The sequence below is a fragment of the Ambystoma mexicanum genome, chromosome 9, assembly GCF_040938575.1.
Source record: "Ambystoma mexicanum isolate Mex_15411 chromosome 9, UKY_AmexF1_1, whole genome shotgun sequence".
NCBI classification, from domain to species: Eukaryota; Metazoa; Chordata; class Amphibia; order Caudata; family Ambystomatidae; genus Ambystoma; species Ambystoma mexicanum.
The window spans coordinates 239,791,976-239,805,246 of NC_090931.1; positions in this window are offsets into that span (position 1 = coordinate 239,791,976).

The following is a 13,271-nucleotide window of genomic DNA, read 5'->3' on the forward strand; positions in this document are numbered from 1 at the left end:
CGCCAAAAGGTGCGCCAACAAATAGCACCCATATACTGCCATGATGAATGTCCTATACTGTGGCCCTCCAGGACAAATGACGTGCAAAGGGGTACCCACAAACACGGACACGCTGACAAAAAATACGTGTGCGTGTATACCGGGGTGCGCGGGAAGTCTCACACGCGATTTGGCCGGGTACGTGGATTTCAGGGGTGCGCGGGAAGTTCCACACGCGATTCCATCAGGGTAGGTGTATTTCAGGGGTGCGCGGGAAGTTCCACACGCGATTCCATCAGGGTACGTGTATTTCAGGGGTGCGCGATTACAGCAGGGTACGTGTATTTCCACACGCGATTACAGCAGGGTACGTGTATTTCAGGGTTGCGCGGGAAGTTCCACACGCGAATAGCCTGGGCGCGTGTATTTCAGGGGTGCGCGGGAAGTCCCACACGCGAATAGCCTGGGCGCGTGTATTTCAGGGGTGCGCGGGAAGTTCCACACGCGAATAGCCTAGGCGCGTGTATTTCAGGGGTGCGCGGGAAGTCCCACACGCGATTACAGCAGGGTACGTGTATTTCAGGGGTGCGCGGGAAGTTCCACACGCGAATAGCCTGGGCGCGTGTATTTCAGGGGTGCGCGGGAAGTCCCACACGCGATTACAGCAGGGTACGTGTATTTCAGGGGTGCGCGGGAATTTACACACGCGAATAGCCTGGGCGCGTGTATTTCAGGGGTGCGCGGGAATTATCACACGCGATTTGGCTTGGTACGTGTATTACAGGGGTGCGTGGGAAGTTACACACGCGATTAGGCTGGGTGGGTCCTCACAGGTGTTCCCTGTACACCCTCGACGGCCCCTGCAGGCAGCCCACAAAACAGGGGACTACCCTGCACACCTGCTCATTTCTCCCACCACCCCCACCCCCCACCATCCAGGGGCACCCTCCACCAGGCCCCCACTCATGTCTCCCACCACCCCCACCCCCCAGCAGTGCAGGGGCAGCCTCCACCAGGCACCCACTCATGTCCCCTATCACCCCCACCCCCCGCCACCAGGGGCACCCTCCACCAGGCCCCCACTCATGTCTCCCACCACCCCCACCCCCCCAGCAGTGCAGGGGCAGCCTCCACCAGGCACCCACTCATGTCCCCTATCACCCCCACCCCCCCGCCACCAGGGGCACCCTCCACCAGGCCCCCACTCATGTCTCCCACCACCCCCACCCCCCCAGTCACCATGGGCACCCTCCACCAGGCCCCCACTCATGTCTCCCACCACCCCCACCCCCCCAGTCACCAGGGGCACCCTCCACCAGGCCCCCACTCATGTCTCCCACCACCCCCACCCCCCACCATCCAGGGGCACCCTCCACCAGGCCCCCACTCATGTCTCCCACCACCCCCACCCCCCCAGTCACCAGGGGCACCCTCCACCAGGCCCCCACTCATGTCTCCCACCACCCCCACCCCCCACCATCCAGGGGCAGCCTCCACCAGGCCCCCACTCATGTCTCCCACCACCCCCACCCCCCACCATCCAGGGGCACCCTCCACCAGGCCCCCACTCATGTCTCCCACCACCCCCACCCCCCAGCAGTGCAGGGGCAGCCTCCACCAGGCCCCCACTCATGTCCCCTATCACCCTCACCCCACCGCCACCAGGGGCACACTCCACCAGGCCCCCACTCATGTCTCCCACCACCCCCACCCCCCACCATCCAGGGGCAGCCTCCACCAGGCCCCCACTCATGTCTCCCACCACCCCCACCCCCCTGCCACCATGGGCACCCTCCACCAGGCCCCCACTCATGTCTCCCACCACCCCCACCCCCCAGCAGTGCAGGGGCAGCCTCCACCAGGCCCCCACTCATGTCCCCTATCACCCCCACCCCCCCGCCACCAGGGGCACCCTCCACCAGGCCCCCACTCATGTCTCCCACCACCCCCACCCCCCACCATCCAGGGGCAGCCTCCACCAGGCCCCCACTCATGTCTCCCACCACCCCCACCCCCCAGCAGTGCAGGGGCAGCCTCCACCAGGCCCCCACTCATGTCTCCCACCACCCCCACCCCCCTGCCACCATGGGCACCCTCCACCAGGCCCCCACTCATGTCTCCCACCACCCCCACCCCCCACCATCCAGGGGCACCCTCCACCAGTCCCCCCCCCCATGTCTCCCACCACCCCCAACCCCCAGCAGTGCAGGGGCAGGCTCCACCAGGCACCCACTCATGTCCCCTATCACCTCCACCCCCCCGCCACCAGGGGCACCCTCCACCAGGTCCCCACTCATGTCTCCCACCACCCCCACCCCCCCAGTCACCAGGGGCACCCTCCACCAGGCCCCCACTCATGTCTCCCACCACCCCCAACCCCCCAGTCACCAGGGGCACCCTCCACGAGGCCCCCACTCATGTCTCCCACCACCCCCACCCCCCTGCCACCATGGGCACCCTCCACCAGGCCCCCACTCATGTCTCCCACCACCCCCACCCCCCTGCCACCATGGGCACCCTCCACCAGACCCCCACTCATGTCTCCCACCACCCCCACCCCCCAGCAGTGCAGGGGCAGCCTCCACCAGGCCCCCACTCATGTCCCCTATCACCCCCACCCCCCCGCCACCAGGGGCACCCTCCACCAGGACCCCACTCATGTCTCCCACCACCCCCACCCCCCTGCCACCATGGGCACCCTCCACCAGGCCCCCACTCATGTCTCCCACCACCCCCACCCCCCAGCAGTGCAGGGGCAGCCTCCACCAGGCCCCCACTCATGTCCCCTATCACCCCCACCCCCCCGCCACCAGGGGCACCCTCCACCAGGCCCCCACTCATGTCTCCCACCACCCCCACCCCCCACCATCCAGGGGCAGCCTCCACCAGGCCCCCACTCATGTCTCCCACCACCCCCACCCCCCTGCCACCATGGGCACCCTCCACCAGGCCCCCACTCATGTCTCCCACCACCCCCACCCCCCAGCAGTGCAGGGGCAGCCTCCACCAGGCCCCCACTCATGTCTCCCACCACCCCCACCCCCCTGCCACCATGGGCACCCTCCACCAGGCCCCCACTCATGTCTCCCACCACCCCCACCCCCCACCATCCAGGGGCACCCTCCACCAGGCCCCCATTCATGTCTCCCACCACCCCCACCCCCCGGCAGTGCAGGGGCAGCCTCCACCAGGCACCCACTCATGTCCCCTATCACCCCCACCCCCTGCCACCAGGGGCACCCTCCACCAGGCCCCAACTCATGTCTCCCACCACCCCCACCCCCCCCCAGTCACCAGGGGCACCCTCCACCAGGCCCCCACTCATGTCCCCCACCACCCCCACCCCCCCAGTCACCAGGGGCAGCCTCCACCAGGCCCCCACTCATGTCTCCCACCACCCCCACCCCCTGCCACCATGGGCACCCTCCACCAGGCCCCCACTCATGTCTCCCACCACCCCCACCCCCCACCATCCAGGGGCACCCTCCACCAGGCCCCCACTCATGTCTCCCACCACCCCCACCCCCCAGCAGTGCAGGGGCAGCCTCCACCAGGCCCCCACTCATGTCTCCCACCACCCCCACCCCCCTGCCACCATGGGCACCCTCCACCAGGCCCCCGGTCTCCCACCACCCCCACCCCCCACCATCCAGGGGCACCCTCCACCAGGCCCCCACTCATGTCTCCCACCACCCCCACCCCCCAGCAGTGCAGGGGCAGCCTCCACCAGGCACCCACTCATGTCCCCTATCACCCCCACCCCCCGCCACCAGGGGCACCCTCCACCAGGCCCCCACTCATGTCTCCCACCACCCACACCCCCCCAGTCACCAGGGGCACCCTCCACCAGGCCCCCACTCATGTCTCCCACCACCCCCACCCCCCCAGTCACCAGGGGAAGCCTCCACCAGGCCCCCACTCATGTCTCCCACCACCCCCACCCCCCTGCCACCATGGGCACCCTCCACCAGGCCCCCACTCATGTCTCCCACCACCCCCACCCCCCAGCAGTGCAGGGGCAGGCTCCACCAGGCCCCCACTCATGTCCCCTATCACCCCCACCCCCCCGCCACCAGGGGCACCCTCCACCAGGCCCCCACTCATGTCTCCCACCACCCCCACCCCCCAGCAGTGCAGGGGCAGCCTCCACCAGGCCCCCACTCATGTCTCCCACCACCCCCACCCCCCTGCCACCATGGGCACCCTCCACCAGGCCCCCACTCATGTCTCCCACCACCCCCACCCCCCACCATTCAGGGGCACCCTCCACCAGGCCCCCACTCATGTCTCCCACCACCCCCACCCCCCAGCAGTGCAGGGGCAGCCTCCACCAGGCACCCACTCATGTCCCCTATCACCCCCATCCCCCGCCACCAGGGGCACCCTCCACCAGGCCCCCACTCATGTCTCCCACCACCCCCACCCCCCCAGTCACCAGGGGCACCCTCCACCAGGCCCCCACTCATGTCTCCCACCACCCCCACCCCCCCAGTCACCAGGGGCAGCCTCCACCAGGCCCCCACTCATGTCTCCCACCACCCCCACCCCCTGCCACCATGGGCACCCTTCACCAGGCCCCCACTGATGTCTCCCACCACCCCCACCCCCCAACATCCAGGGGCACCCTCCACCAGGCCCCCACTCATGTCTCCCACCACCCCCACCCCCCCAGCAGTGCAGGGGCAGCCTCCACCAGGCCCCCACTCATGTCTCCCACCACCCCCACCCCCCTGCCACCATGGGCACCCTCCACCAGGCCCCCACTCATGTCTCCCACCACCCCCACCCCCCACCATCCAGGGGCACCCTCCACCAGGCCCCCATTCATGTCTCCCACCACCCCCACCCCCCAGCAGTGCAGGGGCAGCCTCCACCAGGCACCCACTCATGTCCCCTATCACCCCCACCCCCCCGCCACCAGGGGCACCCTCCACCAGGCCCCCACTCATGTCTCCCACCACCCCCACCCCCCCAGTCACCAGGGGCACCCTCCACCAGGCCCCCACTCATGTCTCCCACCACCCCCACCCCCCCAGTCACCAGGGGCAGCCTCCACCAGGCCCCCACTCATGTCTCCCACCACCCCCACCCCCCTGCCACCATGGGCACCCTCCACCAGGCCCCCACTCATGTCTCCCACCACCCCCACCCCCCACCATCCAGGGGCACCCTCCACCAGGCCCCCACTCATGTCTCCCACCACCCCCACCCCCCAGCAGTGCAGGGGCAGGCTCCACCAGGCCCCCACTCATGTCCCCTATCACCCCCACCCCCCGCCACCAGGGGCACCCTCCACCAGGCCCCCACTCATGTCTCCCACTACCCCCACCCCCCCAGTCACCAGGGGCACCCTCCACCAGGCCCCCACTCATGTCTCCCACCACCCCCACCCCCCACCATCCAGGGGCACCCTCCACCAGGCCCCCACTCATGTCTCCCACCACCCCCACCCCCCAGCAGTGCAGGGGCAGGCTCCACCAGGCCCCCACTCATGTCCCATATCACCCCCACCCCCCCGCCACCAGGGGCACCCTCCACCAGGCCCCCACTCATGTCTCCCACCACCCCCACCCCCCAGTCACCACGGGCACCCTCCACCAGGCCCCCACTCATGTCTCCCACCACCCCCACCCCCCCAGTCACCAGGGGCACCCCCCACCAGGCCCCCACTCATGTCTCCCGCCACCCCCACCCCCCAGCAGTGCAGGGGCAGGCTCCACCAGGCACCCACTCATGTCCCCTATCACCCCCACCCCCCTGCCACCAGGGGCACCCTCCACCAGGCCCCCACTCATGTCTCCCACCACCCCCACCGCCCCAGTCACCAGGGGCACCCTCCACCAGGCCCCCACTCATGTCTCCCACCACCCCCACCCCCCAGTCACCAGGGGCAGCCTCCACCAGGCCCCCAACCATGTCTCCCACCACCCCCACCCCCCCGCCACCAGGGGCACCCTCCACCAGGCCCCCACTCATGTCTCCCACCACCCCCGCCCCCCACCATCCAGGGGCAGCCTCCACCAGGCCCCCACTCATGTCTCCCACCACCCCCACCCCCCCGCCACCATGGGCACCCTCCACCAGGCCCCCACTCATGTCTCCCACCACCCCCACCCCCCACCATCCAGGGGCACCCTCCACCAGGCCCCCACTCATGTCTCCCACCACCCCCACCCCCCAGCAGTGCAGGGGCACCCTCCACCAGGCCCCCACCCATGTCTCCCACCACCCCCACCCCCCAGCAGTGCAGAGGCAGGCTCCACCAGGCACCCACTCATGTCCCCTATCACCCCCACCCCCCCGCCACCAGGGGCACCCTCCACCAGGCCCCCACTCATGTCTCCCACCACCCCCACCCCCCCAGTCACCAGGGACACCCTTGACCAGGCCCCCACTCATGTCTCCCACCACACGCACCCCCCCAGTCACCAGGGGCAGCCTCCACCAGGCCCCCACTCATGTCTCCCACCACCCCCACCCCCCTGCCACCATGGGCACCCTCCACCAGGACCCCACTCATGTCTCCCACCACCCCCACCCCCCAGCAGTGCAGGGGCAGCCTCCACCAGGCCCCCACTCATGTCTCCCACCACCCCCTCCCCCCTGCCACCATGGGCACCCTCCACCAGGCCCCCACTCATGTCTCCCACCACCCCCACCCCCCACCATCCAGGGGCAGCCTCCACCAGGCCCCCACTCATGTCTCCCACCACCCCCACCCCCCCCGCCACCATGGGCACCCTCCACCAGGCCCCCACTCATGTCTCCCACCACCCCCACCCCCCATCATCCAGGGGCACCCTCCACCAGGCCCCCACTCATGTCTCCCACCACCCCCACCCCCCAGCAGTGCAGGGGCAGCCTCCACCAGGCTCCCACCCATGTCTCCCAACACCCCCACCCCCCAGCAGTGCAGGGGCAGCCTCCACCAGGCACCCACTCATGTCCCCTATCACCCCCACCCCCCCGCCACTAGGGGCACCCTCCACCAGGCACCCACTCATGTCTCCCACCACCCCCACCCCCCCGCCACCATGGGCACCCTCCACCAGGCCCCCACTCATGTCTCCCACCACCCCCACCCCCCAGCAGTGCAGGGGCAGCCTCCACCAGGCCCCCACCCATGTCTCCCACCACCCCACCCCCCAGCAGTGCAGGGGCAGCCTCCACCAGGCACCCACTCATGTCCCCTATCACCCCCACCCCCCCGCCACCAGGGGCACCCTCCACCAGGCCCCCACTCATGTCTCCCACCACCCCCACCCCCCCGCCACCATGGGCACCCTCCACCAGGCCCCCACCCATGTCTCCCACCATCCCCACCCCCCAGCAGTGCAGGGGCAGCCTCCACCAGGCACCCACTCATGTCCCCTATCACCCCCACCCCCCCGCCACCAGGGGCACCCTCCACCAGGCCCCCACTCATGTCTCCCACCACCCCCACCTCCCCAGTCACCAGGGGCACCCTCCACCGGGCCCCCACTCATGTCTCCCACCACCCCCACCCCCCCAGTCACCAGGGGCAGCCTCCACCAGGCCCCCACTCATGTCTCCCACCACCCCCACCCCCCACCATCCAGGGGCACCCTCCACCAGGCCCCCACTCATGTCTCCCACCACCCCCACCCCCCAGCAGTGCAGGGGCAGCCTCCACCAGGCCCCCATCCATGTCTCCCACCACCCCCACCCCCCAGCAGTGCAGGGGCAGGCTCCACCAGGCACCCACTCATGTCCCCTATCACCCCCACCCCCCCGCCACCAGGGGCACCCTCCACCAGGCCCCCACTCATGTCTCCCACCACCCCCACCCCCCAGCAGTGCAGGGGCAGCCTCCACCAGGCCCCCACCCATGTCTCCCACCACCCCCACCCCCCAGCAGTGCAGGGGCAGCCTCCACCAGGCACCCACTCATGTCCCCTATCACCCCCACCCCCCCGCCACCAGGGGCACCCTCCACCAGGCCCCCACTCATGTCTCCCACCATCCCCACCCCCCCGCCACCATGGGCACCCTCCACCAGGCCCCCACTCATGTCTCCCACCACCCCCACCCCCCAGCAGTGCAGGGGAAGCCTCCACCAGGCCCCCACCCATGTCTCCCACCACCCCCACCCCCCAGCAGTGCAGGGGCAGCCTCCACCAGGCACCCACTCATGTCCCCTATCACCCCCACCCCCCCGCCACCAGGGGCACCCTCCACCAGGCCCCCACTCATGTCTCCCACCACCCCCACCCTCCCGCCACCATGGGCACCCTCCACCAGGCCCCCACCCATGTCTCCCACCACCCCCACCCCCCAGCAGTGCAGGGGCAGCCTCCACCAGGCACCCACTCATGTCCCCTATCACCCCCACCCCCCTGCCACCAGGGGCACCCTCCACCAGGCCCCCACTCATGTCTCCCACCACCCCCACCCCCCCCAGTCACCAGGGGCACCCTCCACCAGGCCCCCACTCATGTCTCCCACCACCCCCACCCCCCCAGTCACCAGGGGCAGCCTCCACCAGGCCCCCACTCATGTCTCCCACCACCCCCACCCCCCCGCCAACAGGGGCACCCTCCACCAGGCCCCCACTCATGTCTCCCACCACCCCCACCCCCCACCATCCAGGGGCAGCCTCCACCAGGCCCCCACTCATGTCTCCCACCACCCCCACCCCCCACCATCCAGGGGCACCCTCCACCAGGCCCCCACTCATGTCTCCCACCACCCCCACCCCCCAGCAGTGCAGGGGCAGCCTCCACCAGGCCCCCACCCATGTCTCCCACCACCCCCACCCCCCAGCAGTGCAGGGGCAGGCTCCACCAGGCACCCACTCATGTCCCCTATCACCCCAACCCCCCCGCCACCAGGGGCACCCTCCACCAGGCCCCCACTCATGTCTCCCACCACCCCCACCCCCCCAGTCACCAGGGGCACCCTCCACCAGGCCCCCACTCATGTCTCCCACCACCCCCACCCCCCCAGTCACCAGGGGCAGCCTCCACCAGGCCCCCACTCATGTCTCCCACCACCCCCACCCCCCAGCAGTGCAGGGGCAGCCTCCACCAGGCCCCCACTCATGTCTCCCACCACCCCCACCCCCCTGCCACCATGGGCACCCTCCACCAGGCCCCCACTCATGTCTCCCACCACCCCCACCCCCCACCATCCAGGGGCAGCCTCCACCAGGCCCCCACTCATGTCTCCCACCACCCCCACCCCCCCGCCACCATGGGCCTCCTCCACCAGGCCCCCACTCATGTCTCCCACCACCCCCACCCCCCACCATCCAGGGGCACCCTCCACCAGGCCCCCACTCATGTCTCCCACCACCCCCACCCCCCAGCAGTGCAGGGGCAGCCTCCACCAGGCCCCCACCCATGTCTCCCACCACCCCCACCCCCCAGCAGTGCAGGGGCAGGCTCCACCAGGCATCCACTCATGTCCCCTATCACCCCCACCCCCCCGCCACCAGGGGCACCCTCCACCAGGCCCCCACTCATGTCTCCCACCACCCCCACCCCCCCAGTCACCAGGGGCAGCCTCCACCAGGCCCCCACCCATGTCTCCCACCACCCCCACCCCCCAGCAGTGCAGGGGCAGGCTCCACCAGGCACCCACTCATGTCCCCTATCACCCCCACCCCCCCGCCACCAGGGGCACCCTCCACCAGGCCCCCACTCATGTCTCCCACCACCCCCACCCCCCCAGTCACCAGGGGCAGTCTCCACCAGGCCCCCACCCATGTCTCCCACCACCCCCACCCCCCAGCAGTGCAGGGGCAGGCTCCACCAGGCACCCACTCATGTCCCCTATCACCCCCACCCCCCCGCCACCAGGGGCAGCCTCCACCAGGCCCCCACTCATGTCTACCACCACCCCCACCCCCCACCATCCAAGGGCACCCTCCACCAGGCCCCCACTCATGTCCCCCTGCCCCCAGGTCCTGACGATACTCAATCATGGCAGTAATGGGCAGCATACCCAGCACAAACATCCAGGCAAGGATTGCATCCACCCACATAGTGAATGCAATTACATGATACAACCCCAATGGCAAGTATGTAAATGAACACATGTCCGTCACACACACATACACAACGGGTGCAAGTGAATGTCAAAACCCATATCATGACATGTATGAAACCAATGAGAAAATACCACAAGTGAAAGTTAAAAAAACATGTATTAAAGATGAAAAATAAGTAAACAAATCAAACATACAACAATGGGGATAACAAAATAAATGGTCCATGTCCGAGAACAAATGTAAAAATAAAAAAAACAAAGTAATCCAAAAACAAATGTTGTCCAAAGCAATGTCATGTGGAAGGAAAATAATGAAAAACCATTTCCTCATGGTGAACACAATAATCAATAAAAAAAATGTTTCTTCAAAAAGCTAACTATATACACGAATATTACTGTGTCCATGAGCCCAACACCATAAATGAAACCTACTACTACCTAATGAAAAAAATATATACAAAAAAGTGCCCATTGTCCGAGCGGTCCAAAAAAATAAAAATGAATAAAGGAAACATAACACTAACTAACTAAATAACTATATACAAAGGCAGCGGGCAAGTCCTGCGGCTCACTCGGTGATGTTGCTGGCCAGGGCATCATCGAACTCCATGTCGATGTCCTGGAGGCGGGACTCTGTCCTGGCCCCGAGGTCTCGCAGGGATAACCCCATGTTCAGCTCAAACTCCCTGCGAGCTTCCTCGAGGCACTCAGCCCGCCTCAACGCCCGACGCATGGAGAACTCCGCCCTGACCATGGTGAGCCGCTCCTCTTCCGCCCGCTGCCGCTCCGCACCTATCCGCTGGACCAACTGCTCCCACACGGAAGACACCACCATCCCAGGGTTGCCCTGCCCTCCGGCCGATGCCTGCCCCTCTGATCTTGATGGCCCCGAGCCATGATGCCTCCCACGTCAAGCCTGCTGCTGCCTCCGACGCCACTGCCTCTGCCAGCACGACGGCATCCAGGCTGATGGAAACCACCGACGCCGTCGTGCACGTGCCCTGCCCGATGATGCTGTCACATCTTCCATCTGCTGGGGTCCAGTTGCTGTGTTGTCCACCCCTGCTGGACCTCCGACTCCCAACTGTGGCAGGGATGGGATCCCCACCGAGCTGGCTGCATTGGTCGGGGCAGGTCCACAGGGGGCCCTGGTGGCATCTGGGCCGGAAGACGGCAAGGAGAACGACTGGTGTATAGCCTGCACAGAGGAGGAGAGGGCCGCCAGATTGGCCAACACATGCAGCAAACCCCCGAACATGGCCGATCCCAATTGGGCCACGTCGGCACGGTGCACTTCGTGATGACGTGCGTGCTCCTCCCGGGAAGCATGCACGGCATCACGAATCACAGCCGTGCGCATCGCGACCCCAATCAGGACCTTCTCCACACGGCCAGGGGTTCCCACGTCCGCAGGTGGAGGGGAGTCAGGTGACATGGACATCCCCTCTACCTGCGGATGGGCCTGGGACGGGGCATCCCTGCTGGTGCATGGTGGTGCACTCACAGGGTCAGGGACAGCGACATGCACAGGCCCCTCCACGGTGACCTGTGCTGCCTCCTGCCCCTGGCCCTGGACTGCACCACTTGCACCAGCAGGGATGCCCCCACCAGGCCCCATGTGTGCCCCAGTGGCGGCCTCCTCCTCCTCTGTGCCAACCACCAACCTGGATGGCTCCTCACCGTCTCCCACCGTAGCAGGCCCCTGTGGGGGCTCACCCACCCCTTCCGCTGCAGCCGTGGGGGCATCCCCGCCGCCTTGCTCCACAGCGCCGTCTCCGCCATCTTCTTCACTAGCCGCTGCGTAGAGGGAGACAAAGAACACAAGCATCAGGGTACTGTACAATGGTCCCCTAGACAGGAAGCATTAGCAGATGAGCACCACTGTCAAAGTACACTTCCATCATGTCCCTCCACAACACATGGGTCAGTCCAGGGAAAACACACACAGTAACAGGCATGGTGCATGCCATGGACATTTCCATGCATGTCCAATGGACTCTTGAAACATTCAATGATATGTAACTCACATGTATCATGGCTCATGCCTATCACATGCACACACTTCACCTCAGTCACATCCATCTGGCCCCAAACACACCAAACACAGCGGATACAAGGGTAATGTGGCTGCTTCAATGAATCTGTGCATTGTCACACACATGTGTCATGCATCCATGGCATGCACAAGTCACAGACACGCAGGTCAGGCACACAGACATGGCTACCATATATGTACCTGGCATCAGCACCCATCCCTCACCCCCACCCATGTCCAGGTACAGAGACTGGCATGCTCTCATGTTCAAAATCTGCATAGGGCTCCCCATGCGGCATTTGAACACATGCAACAACCATGTGGGTCACACATCACTGGTCGCACATGCATTACTATGATGTCCCTGCACACATACATGCATACATGGCCTATGGCACACATACAGGCAAGTATCATAGAACCAGCACACCGCAACATGCCCTGTCTCACACAGTAATGCTTGGACACTTACCGCTCAACTCCAGACGGGCCTCCCTCTCAAGGATCTGGGCGTGGAGCGCTGGGCGTACGCGTTCCAGGACCCTCATCTGGATGGAACTCATGCGGCCCCGGCCCCCCTCCATGAGGCGCCGGGCCTTCACAAGGGTCCTGGACCTCAAGTCCTCCCAGCGCTTCTTGATCTTCAGGACGTTGCGGGTTGCCACCCCCTCCGCGTTGATGGCAACCACACAGTCGGCCCAGATCCTCTCCCGTCCTTCCTTGCTGGCGCGGGACGATCCAAAGAGGGCATCACACTGCCCCAGGACATGCTCCACCAGGACACCAACTTCGGTGGCAGTGAAGCTGGTGCCCCTCTGCCCCTCTGGCCTGGGGTTGCCACTGGTGCCAGATGTGGAAGTGCCCGACATGGCAACCCCAGAGGCAGGTGTGGGTGGGCAACTGGGTCCTGGGGCTGGGCTGTGGAGCGATGTAATCCCAGTCGGGAGTCTTCAGTTCCAGCAGGGGTGGACACAGCAACTGGACCCCTGCAGATGACTGATGTGCAGGCACCAAATGGCAGGGCACGGTGGCAGCAGGCAGGCAGGCAGGCAGGCAGCAGCAGATGGCACGTGGGAGGCTGCTCGGGGCACTGGGGGGCAGTAACTCGGCCTTCTGGGCAGGAGCGTGGTCTTCCGTGTGTTTTCGCGTGGCCAGCTTGATACGGAGTGATTTGGCACGTGAAAATCCTGCACGTCAGCGTGAAATCCGAGGAAAGGCCCTTAGCGCGTAAGCGCGTCAGCACGCA